We start from the raw sequence: 22,306 nt of genomic DNA on the forward strand, positions 1-22,306 counted from the left end.
CCCTGGTGGCTCTGATGGTAAAGAATCCTCCTGCCAATGCAGGAGACCCAGGTTCGGAGACCCTGGGTTGGGAGGATCTCCTGGAGAAGGGAATGGCTCCCCACTCCAGTATTCTTGCCTGGAGAGTCCCATGGACAGAGGAGCCTGGTGTGCTACAGTCCATGGGGTCGCAGAGAGTCGGACACAACTGACCAACTGACACTTTCACTTCGTCTGGATTTTCATTGTCCCCCTTGGCAGAGGCTGGAGTCCGCCATCAGCAGAGCCCCATGGAAAAGTCACTGAGTACTGACTCCCCTCCTTGTCGCCTGCTTTTGGCGGCTCTCCAGGGCCTTCAGACACTTGTTGCCACTTGTCGTCCGCTGGAGGGAGCTTGGTCTGCCACCTTTACCAGCAGCCCCAGACCCAGCCATTTGGTCTCACGAGGCCACACGGGAGTACAGCAGGCATTGATCCTGGTCACGCCTGCACCCACCCAGCGACCTTAGTCACAGCAGCTGTTCATCACGTATAGCTGAACATCCCAGAGGCTCAGCTCAAGGACAGACTGCAGAAGAGCCTCACTTTAAGAGAAGGGGGACTTTGGACTTTCCCGGGTGGTCCAGAGCTTGAGACGCCACGCTTACACTGCAGGAGGCACAGGTTCAGTCCCTTCTCCAGGTACTGGGATCCCACCTGCCACGTGGAATGGCCGAAAAAAAAAGGGAGAGGAGACGGACTTCATGCTGCAAGCCAGCCCTGTCCAGCCAGGCTTTCTATGGTGATTCGAATGTGCTATATTCTGCACAGCCCAACGTGGCAGCGCCAGCCTCATGTGGCCAGTGTGACTGAGAGACTAAATTTTAAATTTTATTTCATTTTAATAAGCAACCCGCTCCTACTGTGTAGCACAGGGAACTGTATATTCTATATATAAAATATATATATGTCCTGTATATTCTATAATATACAGAATAACTATATATACAGTTATATATACATATATACTGTGTAATATACAGAATAACTGTATATTCTATAATAAACCATAGCAGAAAAGATTTTTTAAAAAGAATGCATCTGTATGTAGAACTGAATCACTTTGCTGTACAGAAGAAATTAACACATCATAAAGCAACTGTACGTCAGTTTAAAAATGTTACGTCATTTCAATGACAAGTTAAAATTTCCATGGCTTCAGGAGGCTAGTGGCTGCTGTGTTGGTACAAGTCTAAGCAAATTCAAGAAATTGGTCTGGAAATGACAGGAAAATAGAAAACAGGATAGCTATAAAAAAGAGTTACAAAAAGATTTACTGTAAGAAAGCAGAAAAAAATAAACTCACCTAGGGCGTGTGAAATAGGATTTTATTTATTCCCTTCCCCCCAAGATGGTACGTACACCTGAAGAGCCCCTTTTGGAGTCCTGTTGTCCTGCAGAGTTGCTCATGGCATTTCAAACTGAGAGTTATATTAGGCAGCAATTATAAAGGAACACAGACAGGTTTTTTAAAGTTATGAATTCCCCTAAGGTATTCGAGATAGGACATGATTTATAAAAATTAGATTTGCCTGTGACTTCTGGGAGAGCGCATCTCTGATTCAAAGCGAAGTTATCCATCGCTGGTTCTGTCTCAGTCCAGCCTTGCCCGGAGGCCACGCATCTCCTGGGTGTGGTGGGTGCCTGCCCAAGGTCCCCTGCCAGCAGTGGTCTGAGGACCTGGGCGGGGCCGTCGTCCCCCCTCCCCCGGGAAATAGTGAGAGTACTGAGGTTCCAGCTAGACTGCCTGAGGTGGTATTCCAGCGCCAGCGGGGTGCTGTGGGCTCCAGAGCGTCTGTGTGCCTCAACTTGCACATCTGTAAAATGGGGACAATAAGTCAGCCCACCTCCTCAGGATGTTTAGGATGGAGGCATGAGCGTGTGTTAAAGTGTATAGAACACGGACACACCAGTCCTTGGCACGTGGTAAAATGCTCAGTACGTCTTGGTGATATTTCTCTTTCTTCCTTACCACCTCCTCCATGCCCAGGTTCTGTCCCCCTCTCCCTGCTCTTTCTGACTGTCCCCAGACCCCCTGACTCACCCCTTGTCTCCCCAGCCCTCATGCATCATTCTGGACAGACACTAGAACAGCCTCCACCTCCTCCTCTCCCACCTGCCTGCCTCCCACCCCCCTGGCTCTTCTTTCTCCTTTGAGAAGCATCTGACGTCATGCTCCATTCAGAATGCGTGTGGCTGCCGTTCTCCCCTATTTCCACCTGCCCTAATTCTTACAGGCGAAGTGGAGGGAAGAGGCAGGCTAATTGGATACAAAAAGCGAACAGAGGAAGACCGGAACAAGGATCAAATGAGTGAGGCTCTGGCCTCAAGTACAAAATTGAATGGGTGCCCAAGACATTCAGTCATCGAGATAAATAACGTTTTAATGCAGTATTTTTTAAAAATCCAAATTAATGTGAAAGTCACATGATGAATAAAATATCAGAATGTTCCCAGAAGACTGAATTTGCCCCTGCCCTTTCACCGCACCCCCTCCCCCAGCGCCAACGCCATCAGAGCCTGACTTTACTTAACATCTGGCTGTTTCGTTCATTGTGGAATGTCTTACGTTAATTTGTATTTTTTGAAATGTTACATTAAAATATTTATCTTGATGACTCAGATTTTTGCCACCCTTCGTTTAAATTTTGCCCCAATGCCTAGCTGTCCTCACCTTGATTCTGGTCCTGAAACAGAGTCCTTGCGAGCAGAGGCTCATTCTAGGGGAAGCCAGCTGGCGGGGGCGGGGGTGGGGGCGGCAGGGTCTCAGCAGTCCCCAGGGAGCCCTCTGGGGCCACTTGCTCCTTGTCCAGTCTTTTGGCCATTGGAGGCTGGGGCAGGGGCCAGCCCTGAGCCACATACTGGAAGATAGTCCCCCTGACACAGTGATCACGCACACCCCCCAAATGAGCCCTGTAACGTGTACCTCTGGGGACCATGTGACAACCACACAGTACAGCCTGAAGAAGGACGCCGGCTGCTTCTGCTCTGAAGCAGCCCAGGAAACCGTGTCTTCTTGGCTGCTTTTCTGCGGCCACCTCACCATCTGGGGACCTCCCAGACCCTGGGCTGACGTCTCCTCTTCCTAACCAAGTGCCTTTCTTGGTCTCTCCTCCTCCCCCTCCCTGATCTGGGAGAGGCCGTCCCGTGGGCTGACCACGCGCAGGGGTGGGTGGGATGAGTGGACAGAGGCCAGAAGAGGGGGCCCGGCCCTGCCAACCCTGTCATTGCCTCCTCACACACCCACCACAGCTCTTTCCAGACCCAAAATAGCTGCCCCAGCCCCACCCCTGGCACAGCTAGAAATGCACAAGCTGTGAGTATCTGGGGTGGGGCTCCCGCCAGATCCCCCAAAGCCTGGGCAGGGTGAGTAGGAACAGGGAAGGGCGTCTCCCCTCTTCCTGTACCTGCGGGGGAGCGGGGGCCCTGGTGTCCAGCAGGCAGCCAGCCAGGCCTGCTGGCATCATCCACGCTCCCTGCTTCCTGACCCCCAAGCGTGTCCCAGCTCCTTTCTCGCTGGCAGGAGGGAGCTCTGGCCTGTCTCCTGGGAGGGGAGCCTGGTGCTCCTGAGTCAGACCCAAGGGAGGGGCAGGGAGCTGGCATTTCTGGAGCGGCTGATCTGCACCGGGCAGGGTATGAACATCCGAAATCTCAGCCAGCTTTCCCGTCACCCTGTAGGCTGAGCCCAGATCCTCCATCATCATGCGAGATTTTAAATATTGAGGAAATAGCACTCCACATCTCTGGAACGTTCCGTGTCCTGGCCGCTGGAAGGTGGACGCCAGGCGCAGTCTCAGCAGCCGGTACACCCAGCCCTGCTTCATCCCCACAGCCCAGATGTCGTCCCAGCCAAGCGGAACCTTGTGTTCCTGGTTATTAAAATTTTAATGACTCCTGTCTGCAGTTTCTTCTCCTGGTTTAAGGCAGTGGTACTAGAAGGGATGGGCTTCCTAGGTGGCGCAGTGGTAAAGAATCCACCTGCCAACTTCCATCCCTGGGTCAGGAAGATCCCCTGGAGAAGGAAATGGCAACCCAGTCAGTATTGTTGCCTGGAGAATCCCGCGGACAGAGGAGCCTGGCGGGCCACAGTCCATGGGGTCACAGAGAGTCGGACACAGCTGAGCGGGGCCTGCATCTCCCAGGCGAGGATACCGAGGCTCTCAGGGCCGAGCCGTTCGATCCCGCCTGGGTTTGAACTTGGCTCCCTGTGGGTCTGGATCCTGAGCACTGGTTTCCAGATTGCATTCTTTCCAGGCAAGGCTGGGGCCGGACTTTGGGGCACAGACCCCCCTCCCCTCTGTGTGACAGCTTAGAGGACCCCCAACCCTGCATGCTGACCCAAGGTCAAGACCAGATGCTGTAAATTGGCCACGGTGACCAGTGATGCCCGCGCTTTGGGGACTAAAGGCTTCGGGCTGTCTCGCCCTCTCTTGTGTCCTGTCTGGGCGAGGTCTCTGTGGGTCCATGACCCTGGAGTGCAGACATTTAGGACCCTGCATCTATTAGGATGGGAAGGTGTGAACAGAAAGACGCGGGAGGGGCTCACCTTACCTGCCCAACCTGCTGGGTCCGCCCGCCTGGCCGTGGGGAGGCCCTCCGCAGGCTGGAGGGCAGACACCCCTAGATGTAGTTTACCTGGAGCAGGGGAATGGGGGAGGGGAGGGGGCGAGGGAGCGGGGGAGGGGTGCTGTCAGCCCCCACACGGTCCGAGTCCTGGCGGGGAGCTGATCACCCTCACCTGTGTATCCTTCCCAACCCCTTCTCCTGTGTCATGGGAAAGTTCTCAGCCTCAAGAACTCTCAAAAAGAATACCCTATCTAATGTAATGTATATTATGCTATGTTATAATGTTATTACTATACTTTATTGCATTCCATTCATCCACTCCTTGCTCTGTGCCAGATGCCCTGCCAACTCTTTGACCAGCTCTGTAGCCCACTCGGCTGTCAGCTCTGCGTCACTAGTGAGGAGCCCACGGCTCAGGAGGCTGAGCGCTTCTTCCCAGAGTTGCTCTGTCAGTGGGTGACCTTGTGTCGCATGCTGTCCTGTCGAGGTCCCTCCCTCTGGGCATCTGTCTGGTGGGACAGGTCCTCCTCTCCCAGCCGCTGTGACCCCTGAGTCCCTGTTGGACTCAGACACAGTTTCGGATCCTGGCCTCTGCGCACAGGGGGCCCTGGTGAAGGTGGGTGGTTCCAACTGAGCAGTGAACAGAAGTACTCTATTGCTTTCTCTTTCGTCGGCTGGAGAAGGTGGTCCCTTTCCTTCTCAGGTGTGTTCTCCTCTCTTACTTTGTTTCTTGGCTGATTTTTCATCCTTTGAAATGAGACCCCATCCTGGGACCCAGGCCACTGGCTGGAAGAACCTGGAAGCAGGCAGGCCTGGAGCTGCAGGGGCTGGGAGGCGGGCATCCCTCCTATGTGGCGTGACTCACAACCCCAGGATTCAGGGCCGGGAACCCCCACGGGGGAGGGTCAGGACCCCAGCCGGCAGCCTTCCCTCGGGGCTCCTGCTGGAAGCCCTGTTGGCTTGACCCCTGATTCAGCACATGCCTGTGGAAGACCTTGTGGACCTTGGTATCCTCATCTGTCTAATGGGCTAATGCCCAAGCTGCGACGTCCCCGGCTGGATGAGAAAAGGAGACGCGGTCCGTGTAGAAGTGCCTGGACGTGTTAAAGCGCCAGGTCCAGTGGCTGAGACTGCGCCTCCACTGCAGGGGCGCAGGTTCACTTCCTGGTCAGGGAACCAGATCCTGCATGCTGCATAGAATGGCCAAAAGTTTTTAATGCCACGCAGATGTTGGACATAGCTTGATTATTGTTCCATTCTGTCCTTTCTTTTTTTCTTTCCCTCTTCCCTTTGTTTCTTCCAAGTGAAGTTAGCTTCAGAACAAAGCATCCGTGACTACCTGGGTAGGGTCACTGTGATTAATGGAGGAATTCTGGGAGATTGTACAGGAAACCCAGCGGGACCACATACAGAGCCAACCACAGGCGCGCGTACTCGGATTCTCCGGCTCCTCCGACGTCTGCCCAGCAGACCTGTGGGCTGAGAGCCTATGTTCTGTGCCAGGTCACAGGCAGAACGTGAGGCCTTCCTCTCCTTTCTCTGCCCTGCATCCTCCCTGCTCCATCAGAAGGCAGCAGATGGCAGAGTTCAGATGTGAACCCAGGCGGCTGGGTCTCCATGCTGTACTTCTCAGACAAGCTAGGTTGTTCCTCTGACCGTATTTCTGTTAAAATCAGAACAGGTTTACAAAGGGAACAGAGATGGAATAACCAAAGAACAACAGCTGCACGAGAATTAAGAAATCGTTTTCACAAAAGGTGTGCTGAAAAAAAAGTCCCATGTTGGTCAGACGTGAGTGCCCCAACCGAAGGTGACTCATGGCCTCTGTCCAGCCAGCACCCAAGCAAATGCCACCTGTTAATAACGGGCTATGCCCAAAAGACCCTGATGCTGGGAAAGATCGAAGGCAAAAGGAGAAGAGGGCAGCAGAGGATGAGATGGTTGGAGGGCATCACCAACTCAACAGACATGATTTCAAGCAAAATCCAGGAGACAGTGAAGCACAGAAGAGCCTGGCGTGCTGCAGTCCATGGGGTCGACTAGAATAACAACAGGCTGTGCCCAGCTACTCCAGGTCTCACGTGAGGCTAAGGGAGAAAGCTCTTCTTCTCTGTCCTGGCTGGACGTGGTGAGCTCCATTTAATGTAAGGAAGTCATCTTCCTTTATTTAAAAAAAAAAGAGAGAGAGAGAAAAGCTCATAAGATAAAAGCTCACTGGGCTCTTGGAATTATTCATATTTAGCAAAAGCTGTTTGCTGTTTTGCTCTGTTGATCTGCTTGTTTGGAGCCAACCTGCTGCTTCCCATGTCACTGGCTGTGTCTCCGCCCCCAGTCCATGGTGTCAGGAGGAAGAAGAGGAATGGTCCCCGAGTATCTATCTCCCTTCATGACAGCGACTTCCAACAAGTGGCATGGCTTTTCCCAACAGTCCATCCCCAGCCCGAGCCACCCCCGGCCCCCGGGCAATGCCCTCCAAAGTCCTGGGTATTTTCTGGGAGCCTCAGAAACCCAGGGCCGAGGCACCCCCGAAGCTCCCCATCCGGGGGGACTGGCACTCCTTGGCCAGCAGGGAGGCCCACGCCCCGTCCCTCCCATCCTGCATCTCCTTCCCCGGACCCCTCCCCCTAGATTCACGGCTTCCAGCCTCCAGCCCTCCCCAGGTGTTTGGAGTCTGCGGCATTTCAATTCCATGTTTGCTTTTTATGAAAGGGAAGCGATCCGTCTGCAGAATATTAAGTGGCTCCGGCAGCTTTGGAGGCAGAGCCGCTAATCCGCTGACATCTGCTGCTTATGTGATCTTGGTGCTTGGCAGCCCCACTCCCGGTCCCCACCCCCGGCACCTCGGCCCTTCCTCAACCCCCCACTCCATCTGAGCTCCAGGCTTTGAGGTGCAGAGGGAGAGAATGAAAGATCCAGGCCAGCCCCAGTGCTCGCCCAATGGCAGGGGTGGGACTTGGACTTGACCTCCGAGCTCCCCCCGCAGCCCAGGGCAGGGACCTGGCCAAGACAAGCGTCCATGGGAGGGCCCCTCCTCTCCTGCACTTGGCTCAGTCGACAGAGGAGGCAACAGGCCGCATGAGTCCAGGGTCTGATGGCGAGCTCCCAACACGCACCCCCTCCAGGCCGTGGGCTCCATCCACCTGCTGCACCTTCGCGAGAGCTGTCGTCCCTGCCTGGGATGTGCTTCTCCCTGCCTTCACCCAATGCAAGCCCCGCAGCCTGGCTCTGGTCGTGGTGTGTGGGGGCTTCTCTGTAGTTGTGCCTTCCTGGCTGCTCGAGTTGCGCACGTGGGCTCAGTTCCCTGGTGGCGTGTGGGACCTCAGTTCCCCAAACAGTGATCAAACCTGTGTCCCCTGTAGTGAAAGGCAGATTCTCAACTACTGGCCCATCAGGGAAGTCCCGTGAATGGCATGGTCCTGGACAAAACTTGTTTGACCTCTTGGGCCCTCAGTTTCCCTGTCATTAACTCAGGGATAATAATACCCAGTTTCCAAGGTAGCCATGGGGACTAATAGGTAACGTGTGTTTAAAGGCCTTGACACAGACATTGGTTCGTCAATGTCAATTTCCATATGGAGGCAGCTGAGGGTTCCCACCGCTGGTTCCTTGTGTCCTGTCTCTCCACTCTTGGCTCTAATGGGGTTCAGAATGAACAGACAACCAAGCGTGTTTCCATGCTCAGCATCACCTCCATGCCCAGAGTGGGGTACCCCAGGGCTCCCCCGATCCTTCTCTCCCAGCCCCCACAGCGGCCTCCACACTGACCTGCATCCATCCATCCCTTCCTGGGAGCCGTGTGAGGCTGGGACCGTCTGCACTAGCCTGGGAGCTGGCGCTGTCTCTGAGTGCCAGCCGGAGGACTGGAGTGAGGGCTCTCGAGCTGAGGGCTTGCCCGGGAGACAGCTTAGAGTGCAGTGTAAACGAAGCCAGAGAGAGAAGCGCAAACGAGTTGATTCAAAGATGAAGTCGCAGAGGACACTCTGAGAAGCAACCTACCTCGAGGCCAGCTGGCCAGCTGCCGTCGTACGTAGCCTCCTGTGTAAGCTCTGCGGTCAGCCTGGCCGGGTTCAGATCCTGTCCCCACATCCTCCCAGGGAGATCTGGGACAAGGAGCTTCCTCTCTTTGAGCCTCGGTTTCTCGTATCTAAAGTGGGTGGAACAACAGCTCCTGCTTTGCTGTGTGCTGGGAGGTTAATCTGGGTAGGACGGGCTCAGCACCCAGGAAGTGACGGTCATTGCAGTCATCTGGTCGGATGCTTGGAGGGCAGGAACAGAGGCTCGGGGGCTCTCAATTTCCCAGCAACAGGCTGTCTTTTTTAACTTACTATCTTTGCTCACTTCCTCCCTCTCCTCCAAGCTGCCCTGGGCTCTGGCTGTCTCACAGTTTAGCAGTGTAATTTTTTGGATCCTTCCCAGTGGCCACAGGGAGCTCAGTAAATTTCGAGTGGTGGGTATGACTGGAGAGGTCAGAGGGGTCTGGTGACAGTGAACTTCAGTGCGTTCTGGAAGGTTCTCCGATGGGGGGTGCAGGGGACAGAGGTTGATGTCCTGGCGGAGCACACTCAGCCATCACCCGGACTGTGTGGACGCCCACCCCTCCGGGGGGCCCCCCTGCCCCCTCCGATTTTCACTCATGACACAGATGTCACAGGTCCCCTCCAAGCTGCCTTCACACGAGGGAATCCTATCTCAAATATGTTGCACAAATGAATAATAAAAACAAAGGAAAATGACCCTCTTTATTGAAACTCATTTTATGAATAAAACAATTATTCTGGTAATTGAAAAAATGTGTCGTTAAATTAAATGCAGTGGTTCCTATTAAAATTTTAGTGCGTCTTTGCTGCTGCCGGCTAGAGGCTGGTAATTATAGTCGAGAGTTTCGCTTTCTCTTTATTGTTTTTTAATCTCTCCGTGCTGCGGCTCTCCGACGATATTTTATGTCAGAGAGATTTAGGGCTGCGCTCCAGACGGGAGGGCGAAGCCGGCCGAGGGCTGGGGGCGGGCAGCCGGGACCCGCCGTGGCATCCGCCGCAGATGCTAGGTTGACTGTCACTCTGGCCACCCGCCCATCTGCATTGGTCTCTTCCGCTGTCTGTCAGCCTGGTGGCATCCAATCACAGCCCTCTGAGTCCAGTGCCTCCCCACCCACCCCCTTCTCCGACCTCCTCCTTCCAGGAAAGGGGTTCAGGGGAAAAAAGGCCTGTACTGGGTCTGTGGGTGGCCTGGGTCTCAGCTCCTTCTGGAAGCAGCAGGGTGGGGTGGGTGGGGCAGACCTGAGGTTCTTCCTGCCCTTGTGGGGGCAGTTCTGGAAACCCTGTGTGCAAGCACCGTGAAGGTGGGGACCACCTTGCCTGTCTTGCTCACTGTTGAATTCATGGCTCCCACAGAACGAGTGATGCTTAGGAGGCTTTCGGTTCTTATCGTGGGAGGAAGGGCGGAAGGGAGAAAGAAGAGGCTTGGGCCAGGCTAGGTTAAGCAGAGAGGAACAAGACAGGAGAGCCGGGAAAGGCCTGAAAAAAGCTCTGGTTTCCTTTCCGGGCCTCCCTCCATCTCCTCCAGAGACGTCGGAGGAGGGAAGACCAAAGACAGGCTCCCTCTCCGCTCCTGGCAGGAGCCGCGGGGCTCTGACTCAGACAGTTGGAAGCTGCCCTTGATGTGCTATGTGTCTCCACGGCTCGGACTGCATTTCTGCTCTTTGTCTGAGAGATTAAGCACCTGATGGGCAAGGTCTCTGGCCCTGCAACCTGCCACTGGGAGCTTGATGGATCAGGCTGGGCGCGGGAGCTCCCTGGCATTTATCAGCAAGGCACAGGGAGCTGGTAGGGGCCAAATGCTGCTGTCCATCCCTGTGGGCTGAGCCCTTGGTGCGGGGCAGGAAGGAAGGAAGGGCGAGGGGCTCCGGGCCCCCCGCCTGCCTGCTTTGTGGCTTCAGGCTACCGTCCGGACCCCCTGTGCCGTTCCTGGGCTGTTCCTTCTCAGATCCTTTCCTTGGCCTTCCCCTGCTCTGTCCTGGATCGCAGATGGCTGTCTTCCTGGTTTCTCAGGCTCTGAGGCAGCTGGTCTCGGGCTGAGCGTGGCTGATGGGAGGTGCCGGCGGGTGGGAAAGAGAGGGAAGCTGGGGTGTGCCCCCATCTCTGAGTCACCCCTGGAATTCCTTGCAGCACTCTGCTTTGTTTGGGACTCCAGCTCCTGGCAGACAGGTGGCCCTGTCCTAGCTGCCCCCAGCAGCCCACCCAGGGTTCTGATAACCCTGCTTCCTCCGGGACCCTTCCCTCCTAGGCCTGGTGAGGATTCCTGTCTTGCTAGCCTCTGCGTCCCTCCCTGTCCCCGTTTGCCTTCTCAGCTCCCCTGGAACCAGTGCCCTATAGCAGATTCCTGGGTGTTAATACATCAAGTCATTTCTGTTTCCTGGTTGGACTCCAGCTAAACACCTGCCCTGTGAACATTGCTGGGAGAGAATGGCGGCAGAGGGGCTGCCCTGGCCAGGGGGTAGGAGTGGGAGAGGCCCCCACAGCCCCTTCCAGCCCTCCCACTGCCTAGGGGAGGCTGCCGTGTCCAGAGAGGTGACTGTTCCTGTCCAGCCTTCTCTACTGATCATTTTATGCTGATCTATTCACATGGGACAGCGTCTCATTTCACAGTAATTGAGCTATTTTCCCAGTTGGGCAAAGAGTTAGGAGGTTAGGGCCCTTTTCTGGAATGGTAGTATCCTGAAGAATAAATTACAGAGCCATTAACCTTCTGTTAATGGAGCAGAGTGGCTGAGAGGCCAGGGGGAGTCATGCTCCCTGCCCCTTCTGCCCACGTCTTCCCCTTGCCCCCTACAGCGCCAAGTTCAGCTTGAGTCCTCTTAGTCAGAGCTCCATCAGGCATATTTCTGAGCCGGGCCAGTTCACCTTGATCTAGAAATAATCAGGGCACGAGACCAGAAAAGAGCACGGAGAGTCATGGAGGGAGGGAGGGAACAGGCAAGGAGGCAGGCTGGGTGACGCAGCTGGACCCCAGGTGACCTGGAGCCCAGAAAACACAGGGCTTGTGTGCAGCAGAGCGGCAGGAGGTACATGTTGGTTGAGCACCTACTGTGTGCCAGGTACTCTCACCTTTATCAGCTTCCTCATCTCATTGAATTCTCTATTCTGTGAAGTAGGAGTCATTGTTCTTATTTTACAGACGGAGGGATCTGAGGTTCAGAGATATTTAGTGGCTGGTCCAAGGTCACACAGACAGGACCACTTCCTGTCCACTCCCGTCCTTCCCTAGTGGCTCAGATGATGAAGAATCTGCCCACAATGCGGGAGACCTGGGTTCAATCCCTGGGTCAGGAAGATCCCCTGGAGGAGGGAATGGCAACCGACTCCAGTGTTCTTGGCCGGAGAATCCTCGGGCAGAGAAACTTGATGGGCTAGCACCCATGGGATCACAAAGACTGGGACACAACTGAGCGACTAACCCTCATCCTGCCTCTCTTCACTAACTCTCTACCTTATCACCTCCTACAAGACTTACTAAGTACCTAAGCTGAACCCTGGGATGCTGGCAGCGTATGCTCTAAAACAGACAGCCCACCAAGAGGGGCACAGTTTTCTCCATTCATTCGTTCATTCAAAAGTCCATCTGTGAATTCGTCAGATTTTTTTTTTTTCATCCTCACTGAACTCACAGTTGAGCAGGGAAAATTCCCTCTAGGAAGACTGGTGCCCAGGAAATACTGATGCTAAAGAATGGTGGGTGTCACGAGGAATAACGCTCAGAGCGGACCATTTCCAACAGTTTGCTGGTTGGTTCCTTGTGAAGGCTCGGGTCCTCAGAGCTCAACCCTCAGACTCTCCTCTGCCCTTCCCTCGCCACTCTGCCCCTCCCTGGGTGGCTCGTCACTTGCTGTCACTACACCGGTCATCTCTAAACCCAGGTCCACCCCCGGTTACTCTCCTGAGCACAGAGCCTCTTCTGACATCCTGCTACTAACTTCCTCTGCTTGAATGTACCTGAGAGTGGAGGGGAGCAGCGCTGTGCTGGGGAGTGTTAACTGCCGGCTCTGGGCTTGTAGCATCTGCCAGTTTCCATGGTGTAAGCTCTCCCGCCATGACTGATTTCAGGCCACACTGACTCATTTGAAGACTGAGAAAGATTGAAGGCTGGAGAAGGGGACGACAGAGAATGAGATGGTTGGATGGCATCCCCGACTCAATGGACATGAGTTTGAGTATCCAGGAGTTGGCGATGGACAGGGAGGCCTGGCGTGCTGCTACAGTCCATGGGGTCGCAAAGAGTCAGACACGACTGAGCGACTGAACTCGAGTGAACTGAACCTGAAATGACTGAACAGAGATTTGGGGAGAGATATACACACGGGCTTTCATGCAGCAACACAAGCTGACTCTAGCACCCCCACCCCCAAGACTGTGGGAACTTGCCGGCACTTTTTCCAAGGTTCCCAGCCTCAGTCTAGGGCACCAACAGCCATTATCCATGCCAGAAGCCCTCAGCCACTGCCAACCAGTCAAATGCAGTCACATGGGACCTGCCGTTTTCCATCTTGCCTCTGGGTCTTGCACATGTGTCCCCTCCCTCTAGAGCACGCCCCCACCTCTGTTTGGCTGACTCCCATCTGTCCATCAAGTCTTGACTTAGATACCCCCTCCTCCAAGAAGCCTTCCCTGATGCTTCCAGCCTGGATTGCCCCACTTCTCGCCCCCCACAGCACTTTATGGTGCCTCATCCGAACCCTTGGCCTGCAAACAGTCCGAGGGCAGGGGTTGAACCTTGTTGACAGTGCCCCGGACTTCCCAGGTTTTCAGAGAATGGTTTCTGGGTGAATGAATGAAGGATCAAATTACTTAATAAAAATTAATTATCAAGTACAAGCAAAAAGTTAAAAGATTACTTCCAGAACCCTGAGTGATGAAGTAGTGGGAAGCTTTCTTCTTCAATAGTGAGCAACCCCAGCTGGCCAGCCATCTGCTCCACAGCAATCCAGGAAGGCTGCCTGGAAGAGAAAGCCACCTCCTCTCTTCCCACCCCTCCCTCCCCTGCCCCCTGCCCGCTCCCCACTCCAGCTTCTCTGGTCAGCCTAAGAGCTTCCTCACAAGGAAGGACTTGCTGGGTTTTTTTTCCTTTGGCAGAGAAAGCAATTTTCTTTTTTTTTTTTTTTTTAATCAGCCAGCAGCAGGGCCAGGGCAGGGGCTGCTGGTGCCCGGTGTCTCAGCAAACAGTGAAAAGGCCGGTGGCGTCATGGTGACGGGAGTCCTTGATGCATCTCTTTAGAAGGCAACTGGGGTCGTCATTGAAACTCAGCACTGAGAAGGAGGAAGCTGACAGCGGCAGCTGCAGGCGTGGATGACACGTCTCGGGGGGTCTGAGCCAGTGGCTGGGGCCAGGGCCCCCCCAGCCCCGGGGCAGCAGCAGGGCTGAGTGTGCCTGAGTCACACGGTTGGTGAGAGGCAGACCTGATCTCCCACGCACTGGCCGCCCTGGACGGGGCAGTGACCACACCATGTCTTCAGGAGGAGACAGCTCTCTCTCGAGCAGGTCACGCTGCCCAGTGGGCACCAAGAGCTGCGGAGGGAGGGAGGGAGGAAGGTCATTCAACAGAGAACACAGCACACCTGGATTCTGTGCCACATGGACTGTGAGCATCAGTTTCAGCATCTCCGAAACAAGATCAGGCTTGTCTGCCCGCCCCAGAGGGAGGCCTTGCCCTGTGCCTTGGGAGCTGTCGGGAAGGACTGGAAGAGGAGCAAGGAAGCCGGGTTTGTGGCTGTCCTGGCAGGACATTCTGCTGGGCAGGGGCTGATGGGATGGGGGTCAACAGCAGGGTCGTCTCCTCCCCAGGCAGGGGTATGCCTGGAGTCCTCCAAGCTTTGGGGGAACAGAAAGGACCCTTGCTGGAATCCTACCCCTGTCACCCCCTAACTCTGAGACATTGGGCATATGACTTAACCACTCTCAACCTCAGTTTGCTCAGTCTGTAAAATGGGCCGATAAAACTCAACGGATCTAAGCGAGATGAAACACGTGATCAGCGGACAGCACCATCCCCAGCATTTTGAAACATGTTTCTTCTTCCCTCTCTGCCTTATGACCAGGAGCCTGACGGAGGCCAGTGGGAGCATTTAGGGACATCTTCATGGGTGGGACAGTCCATCTGGGGTGGGACCAGCAGGCCCTGCCAGGAGGGAAGGGGGTGCAGTGACTGGCTCCACCCGCCTGCTGCAGACCTGCCCTAAGTTCCTAAGATAGATAGGAGGGCCAGCACCGGACGCTCCGGGAAATGTATGCAAGGGACTAGGATGTGACCACCTGGAGCCTGGGTCCAGCTTCCTCGCTCCCAGGGGAACGGCACAGGGAAGCCGCTAAAGGTGCTGGATCTCACCCACCTCTGCTGCTGCTGAGCTCTGCGGCCAAGGATGCGCCTGCACCTCTCAGAGCAGCCCTGTTCTCCGGTCTCCGACACCAGAGTGGCTGGGTGTTTAGAAACCATCCACGGACTCTGAGATGTAAGCTCCCCTCCAGATCACAAGTCCTGGAAGGTCAGAACTGAAAGGGGTTTAAGGGCACTTGGCCTGGCCCCTCCGTGGACCCACAGGGACCCTGAGGCCCGTCTCCCCACCGACTGTGTCCTGCTCCCCTCTGGTCGCCCAGGGCTGGAGGAGGGGCTGTTTGAGCAGCGATCTCTCCCAGCCCAAGGACATCCCCCTTGTCCTCCGCTTCAGAGCACCAGCCTGCCAGTGGCTCCCCGCGTCTCGAGCCGAGTCTCCTGCCCTGGAAAGAGCAGCTGGCCCAGGTGTCATCTCAGAGTGAAAGTGCCCATTAAACCACCATTGGCTGCCAGGCCCTTTGAGTCCCGGGAGCGATGTTCGCAGACATGTCAGCCTAATGAATTAATTGAATTAATTGATCCTTCCCTCCTCCGCCTGCCAGCTGAGGTTGAATTCGGGCCCTTCATCCTGCCCCCACCCCGGGCTGGGGAGGGAGTGGGTGGCAGGGGCGGCACGGCTGACCCATCTCCTCCCTCTCCCCCCTCCCTGGGATCTTCCCCAGCCTCACCCAAAACGCCCCTGGGGCTCCTTTTCTCCATGTCTCTGCAGTTGGTATCTTTTAAAAATTAAGGCTTTATGGGACTTTCCTGGTGAGTCCAGCAGTTAGGACTCCATGCTTCCAATGCAGGGGGTGTGGTTCCATCCCTGGTCAGGGAACTGAGTTCCCACATGCGGCACGGCTCGGCAAAAATATATATATATTTTTTTTTTTAATTAAAATTTGAAACATAAAATTAAGCCTTTACATTTTTAGAGTACTCTTAGGTTCACTTTTACATTGTGCAGAAAGTATGGAAAATTCGCAGAGACCCCCTGCCTCCCCACGCGCACAGCACCCCCGCCCCCCACTATCCACGTTCCCCACCAGCTCAGTACATTCGTTTCAGTCGATGGCCCGACGTCCACACGGCGTTACCATCCAGAGTGCAGGGTTCCCATGGCGGTGCGCTCCTGGTGGTGTCCAGTCTGTGGGCTGGGGCAGATGTACAGTGACACGTATCCACAATTACAACATCGCACGCAGTCGTTTCTCTGCCCCCAGAATCCTCTGTGCTCTGCCCTGTCATCCCCCCCTGCCCCCCTCCCCACCGGCAGACACTGATCTTTTTACTGCCTACATAGTTTTGCCTTTTCCAGAATGTTGTGCAGTTGGAATCATACAGTATGTCGTTTTTTCAAATTGGCTTCTTTTATTAAGTCAGTGCATAGTGATTCGCTGTGCTTTTAAGGTTCCTCCGTGTCTTTTCATGGCTTGGTAGCTCATTTCTCTCTAGTGTTGAATGATATTCCATTGTCTGGGGGGACCACAGTTTATGTATCCATTTGCCGCAGATCCTGCGTTCAGAGGAGCCTGGTGGGCTACAGCCCATGCGGGTCGCAGAGAGTTGGACACAACTTCGTGACTGAGCATGTACAAACACACTGAAGGAATCGTAATTGCTTCCGAGTTTTGGCCATTATTCATAAAACTGCTGTAGATATTCCGTGCAGGCTTTTCTGTAATCTCAAGTTTTTCAGCTCCTTTGAGTAAAATAACACGATTGCTGGATCACATGTGAGAGAATGTTTAGTTTTGTAGGTGACTGCCCAGCTGTCTTGCAAAGTGCCTGTACCATTTTGCCGCAACGTTTTTGCTGTAGCATTTGCAGGAATGAGAGTTCCTGTTGCTTCACACCCTCGCCAGCATTTGATGTTGTCAGGGTTTTAGATGTTGGCCTTTCTCGTGGGCATGAGGGGGTAGCTTGTTGTGTTAATTTGCGTTTCTCTGATGACGCAGGACGTGGAGCATCCCTTCATATGATTGTTTGCCATCTGTCTTTCTTCTTTGGGGAGGTGCCTATTGAGTCTTTGGCCCATTTTTTAACTGAGCTGTTTGTTTTCTCATTTGTAATTTTGAATAACTGTCCTTTATCAGACGTGTTTTTGCAAACCCTTCCCCCAGCCTGCGGTTTGTCTGTCCATTCTCTTGACAGTCACCTTCTGAGGTGTGGTCCGAGTGTATGGTGGGGCTTGCCCTCATCTAAGTTCTGGGTTACATAAGCCTTCCCCAATCGCAGCCTGCCTCTTCCAGAACCACGGTCTCCGAACCATGGTCTCCCAGCTTGTCTGACCAACCCAATCCCAAGAGGCAGAGGAGTGTGACCCCACCCCCAGGCCTCCTCAGAGACCCTCTCCCAGCCCCAAGGCTATTCCCTGCACCTCTTCTTTCCACCACGCAGGAATCCCTTCTGGCCTCTCCTGGCTGTGGTTTTAGGAAGGCCCCAGCTGTGTGGGGGGATGGGGGCACCCTGGGGGCCATGGGCCCAGGCTCTGACTTCAGAGACCATGGGCCTGGACGCCGACCGTGGGGACTGTAGGCCGGGGCTTGAGCCATATGGGCCTGACCTGGGCTCGAACCATGGCTATGCCCCTGCTGTCCTCGGTGGTCTCATCGGAGTCATTTCCCCTTTGTAGGTCTCTGTTTCCTACCTGGGACTGAAGGGGTTGGGTGTGATGGTATCTGAGGTGGTTCTTAGTGTGATTCTTGGTGTGATATGGCAGGATTCTGGGACTGCGAGGCTTTTGTGGCCATTCATCCACCCATCTATCCATCCATCCATCCACTCCTCCACCCACCCACCCACCCACCCACCCACCCATCCACCCATCCACCCCTCCACCCACCCACCCACCCACCCACCCATCCACCCCTCCACCCACCCATCCACCCATCCATCCACCCACCCCCCCATCCACCCCTTCACCCCCCATCCACCCCTTCACCCCCCATCCATCCCTCCACCCACCCATCCACACATCCACACATCCATCTATCCACCCACCCACCCATCCACCCACCCACCCCTCCACCCACCCACCCCTCCACCCACCCATCCACCCATCCATCCACCCATCCATCCATCCATCCACCCATCCACCCACCCATCCATCCACCCACCCACCCATCCACCCCTTCACCCCCCATCCATCCCTCCACCCACCCATCCACACATCCACACATCCATCCACCCACCCATCCATCCATCCACCCACCCACCCACCGACCCACCCACCCACCCACCCATCCACCCACCCACCCACCCACCCATCCACCCACCCACCCATCCATCCATCCACCCACCCACCCATCCATCCATCCATCCGTCCAATAGATGAAGCCCCTGCTACATGCCAGATCCTGCTGCAGACTCTGCTGATGGCCCAGTGATCTGTGAAGAGGGGGAGACACACGGGACAGGGCGCAGCCCTCACGCCAGGGCACGCCAAAGAAGGCTTCCCAAGTGAGTCCCCAGAGCTGCTGCCTGCAGGCGGAGGGTGCCAGGCCAGCTCCGAGTTCACCAACGGCAAAGATAACCATCCTCAAGGAATAACCTTCAGTATCTCCTCATCTCCTTGTGCCCGGACCTCTGGCTCCTTAAAAACCAGTCCCTGTTGCCCAAGTGCACCATACACCTTCCCGTCCTTTGCCGGCCTTTCTCTTCTCCTTTAAGATCATGCTGGGTAACTTCCTCCATGGGGTGCTCCTTGCATCCCCCAGACACTCTCCCCACCTGCAGTTTGAGGTGCTCGCGTGTGATCAGGGCCCTTGCCTCCACGCCCCACCTTCACCATGGCGGGCGTCGGTCACAGGGTTTCAGGGGAGGCCTCACCCAGCAGGTGCCTGGTCCATGCTGGCTGAGGGCACCGCCCAGGGCATAGAGGCTGCCTGGCCTCCCCTCCTCTGGGGGCTTCTGGAGGACACACCTGGCCCTTGTCCCTGCCCCCCTGCAACCCCCCATCCCCCCTGGAGCTGATCCAGCTAGACTCTGAGGGGCGGAAGGCTGGCGGACCCTGCCCCAGGCCCTGCCCTGTGCTCTGACCCGCATCAGCAGCTCTGCGAGAAGATGGACCTCCCCAGCCTGCTTCATCTTCTGTAATGACAGTTCTGCATCCCATCTTGGGGAAGGTTTGGGGAACCTGATATTTACCTTGGCAGAGTGATTCTCTGCGCAGTTGGAGTAGGGAACCTGCCTGACGCCGCTCGAATAGATTCTAGGTCTCCTCTGTCGGGGTCTGGAGTTGGGGGATGTCTGTCTTCAGAGTGTGACTCCTTTCCCAGGCAAGGTGGGGGTCTGGTGATCCCCGGAGGACCACACACCACACCTGAGCGGGAAGATGAGCATTGCTCACGCCAGTCCCTGTCCATCCGCCTCCCCCCATCTGGCTCTACCTCCGTCTCCTCCCTCCTCACCCCTTCTGGAGACCTGGGCAGGAGGGTGGGGAAGAACTGGGGTTGCCCCTCCCTGAGTGACCCAGGGTCCACTGAGTCTGCGGGGCATGCGCCCTGGGGCCTGCTCAGGGGGTGTGTTTCCCAGTGAGGGTCATGACATCTCAGCATCTGCGGGACTCTGGTCACCGCCGGGCACCTTTTGGGGTCAAAGGCAATTTCTCACGAAGCTAATGAACTTAAGCCTCAGGACGCCTCTGAGACTACACGCAATTCCATATTTGATAGCTTATGTTCTGTGTTTCAGGTTTTATTTACCTGTTTTTGGCTGCGCAGGGTCTTCGTTGCTTCTCGGGCTTTTCTCTAGCTGCGGCGGGCGGGGGCTCCTCTCTAGTTGCAGGGCGTATGCCTCTCACCGCAGTGCCTTCTCGTTTCAGAGCACGTCGTCTAGGGCACGCAGCCTTCAGTAGTTGCGGTGCGGGGGCTTGGCTGCTCCGAGGCACGTGGAATCTTCCCAGGTCAGGGATGGAACCCGTGTCTCCTGCATTAGCAGGTACACCCTTCACCTCTGGGCCACCAGGGAAGTGCAATAGTTTGTAGTCTTAAAGAAAACCACCAAGTCGCCTAAGCTTCAGGCCCCTTGTGGGTGGGGCTTGGTGGGCAAGTGCCTGGCCCAGTACCGCCAGAGAGGCCCAGGGCCCCCTGCTGCGGCCCCTCCACTGGGGGCTCAGTCTCCCCTTGCTGCCTTGTCAGCCCACCATGTCCCCACCTGTTCCTGGGGAGATGGAAGCCATTCCCAGCCCGGGTGACCCCAGCTGGGAGATCCCTCCTGCCCTAACGACCTGCTTCACCAGCAGCGTTCTGCCAGGGCTGCTGCAGGGGCACCCGGGTGGCAGCACCCCAGCCTGTCTTGTCCCTCCCTTTTCCCCTCCCACAGAGGGGGCAGGTGCCAACGTCAGCCTTGTTTCCCCAGCTGAGCCACATCCCCAGAACTGCCAGGGCCGGGCAGTCTGGAGGATGGGCCTTCCAGATACAGAGAGGCCGCCGGGATCTGGGAACCTGCTCCCTTCCTCCGCCAGGATGCGGATGGTGGGTCCCGGGCACTTCGGAGGTCCTGGGAGCTGAGACTCCAGAAATACAACCTCCAGTCGATGGCCCTTGGCAGTTTACAACAGGGGCTCCCCAGACTCAGAGGGACCCCGTCAAACAGGTGCAGCGATCCCTGTTTATCAGCAGAAGCAACTGAGGCTCAGAGAGATTTAGGGGCTTGTCCTCAGGACGCACGGTCAAGAACAGGGCACCCAGGCCCCAGACCTCAGACCCCACGTGATCTTCACCAAACTGAGCCCCAGGGACGAGGCTCCCACACTGGCATCTGAATCCATCCCGGATGCTCTGGGGGTGGACCCCCATTCCTGTTCCTTGGGTGACAGGTTGCTTTGAATTCCACTCCTTCCTGCCACTCGGTCAGGTCCGCCCTGAACCCCCTTCCTTCCTGCTGCTGTGCATTCTGGGCAAACTCATTTTCATATCAAACCAAACAAAAGCTGGCTAAATCGGGAAGGTAAACACGCCAGGAGAAATGCAGAGGCAGCAGAGAGAAGCTGGGAGGGCGGGGTGAGCTCCAACCTTGGAGCTGGCTCTGGGGCTCTCCACCGGCAGGTGCCTGGCCTCTCTACTGGCCGCAGGCGCCTCACCTGTGAAATGGGGATACACGGGGTGAGGCTGCTGAAAGATGACGTGGGTGAAGCGTTCAACAGGGAGCCGCACCTGCTAAGCTTGCTCACCTTGGTCCTTCTGGTGTCACCTGTGGTTTGGAGATCATCCGCGCCTCCGCATCTGCTCGGCCAGCAGGGAGAGCTGAGGCCTGGCGCTGATCCCTCTTTCAGGAGGCCACAGAGTCCTTAGCCGTCAGCCCTCTGCACATGCAGCAGCCCAGCCCCTCCACACCCCCGGGATTCCCTCCTTCACGGGTACTCCAGCCCTCTCGAGAGCAGTGGCCAATCCCCAGCCATGAGGATTCCCCTCCCACACTGGCAGGGGGCAGGGGGAGGAGGGCATCCCACAGCAGCTGGCAGAGACCGGTGCACTGGGCCCCTGGCCCCTGGCAGTTCGCTCGACCACAACTACAGCACAGCCTTGTATCGGGGCTGTGGGTGTGGCAGCTGGGGCATAAGCTGAAGCCACAGCTGGGCACCTCCTTCTCTGGCTGGGGTAGGGGCTCTGAGGCGTATCTCTTGCCCCTGCTCTAGTGACGATGCTGGACCACTGATCCCTTCTCCGTGTGCCTTTGCCTGCCTCCCAGACGGGGCTTGACTCAGAGAGTAGGCAGACTGAAGCCCCGTGGGGCAGAGGCAGAGGAGGGGCTCTGGCCTGGGGACCCAAGTCGGGGATGCTGTGACCGCTTTTTGGTGCCCTCACACTTAAGCTTCCCAGATAGCCTCCATGTCCTCATTCATAAAATAGGTGTTTTAATAAATGGCGTAACTGATACCGTATTCTGCCAGGAACATCAGAAATGTGATAAAAGATAAACCTCATTGAAGCTCTAATAGTATCATTGTCACAGCAGGAAGAGTTGAAGTTGGATGCAAAGTGTGTTTATTTAGCGTGTGTGTGTGTGTGTGTGTGTGTGTGTGTGTGTGTGTGTGTGTAGCATCCTTTCCCCCTAGTCTTTAAGCATTAAAACAAACCAAGCAACCCTAATGGGGAGACCTTCTATAAACTACTCGAGACCATCAGAACTATCAGATCATCAGAAAGAAGGAAGTCTGAGAAACTCACTGTTTCCAGGAGCCTAGGGACTTCTAGGAGCCACCACCTGGTAAAGATTCCGCCTGCAATGCAGGAGACCTGGGTTTGATCCCTGGGTGGGGAAGATCCCCTGGAGAAGGAAATGGCAACCCACTCCAGTATTCTTGCCTGGGAAAATCCCATGGACAGAGGAGCCTGGCGGCCTACAGTCCATGGGGTC

General features: G+C 55.7%; 1 protein-coding gene and 1 long non-coding RNA gene across 4 annotated transcripts in view; one reads left to right on the plus strand and one right to left on the minus strand.

Annotated features, from left to right (window-relative positions):
- Nucleotides 1-22,306, plus strand: part of SDK2 (sidekick cell adhesion molecule 2) — a 273,344-nt gene that overhangs the window by 65,529 nt on the left and 185,509 nt on the right. The window lies entirely within an intron of this gene.
- Nucleotides 1,330-8,730, minus strand: LOC121820665 (uncharacterized). The gene is made up of 2 exons (XR_006061325.2): nt 8,581-8,730; nt 1,330-6,745 (listed from the first exon to the last, which is right to left on the minus strand). It is a non-coding gene; the product is annotated as an uncharacterized LOC121820665 (long non-coding RNA).

This window comes from Ovis aries, chromosome 11, assembly GCF_016772045.2.
Source record: "Ovis aries strain OAR_USU_Benz2616 breed Rambouillet chromosome 11, ARS-UI_Ramb_v3.0, whole genome shotgun sequence".
NCBI lineage: Eukaryota > Metazoa > Chordata > Mammalia > Artiodactyla > Bovidae > Ovis > Ovis aries.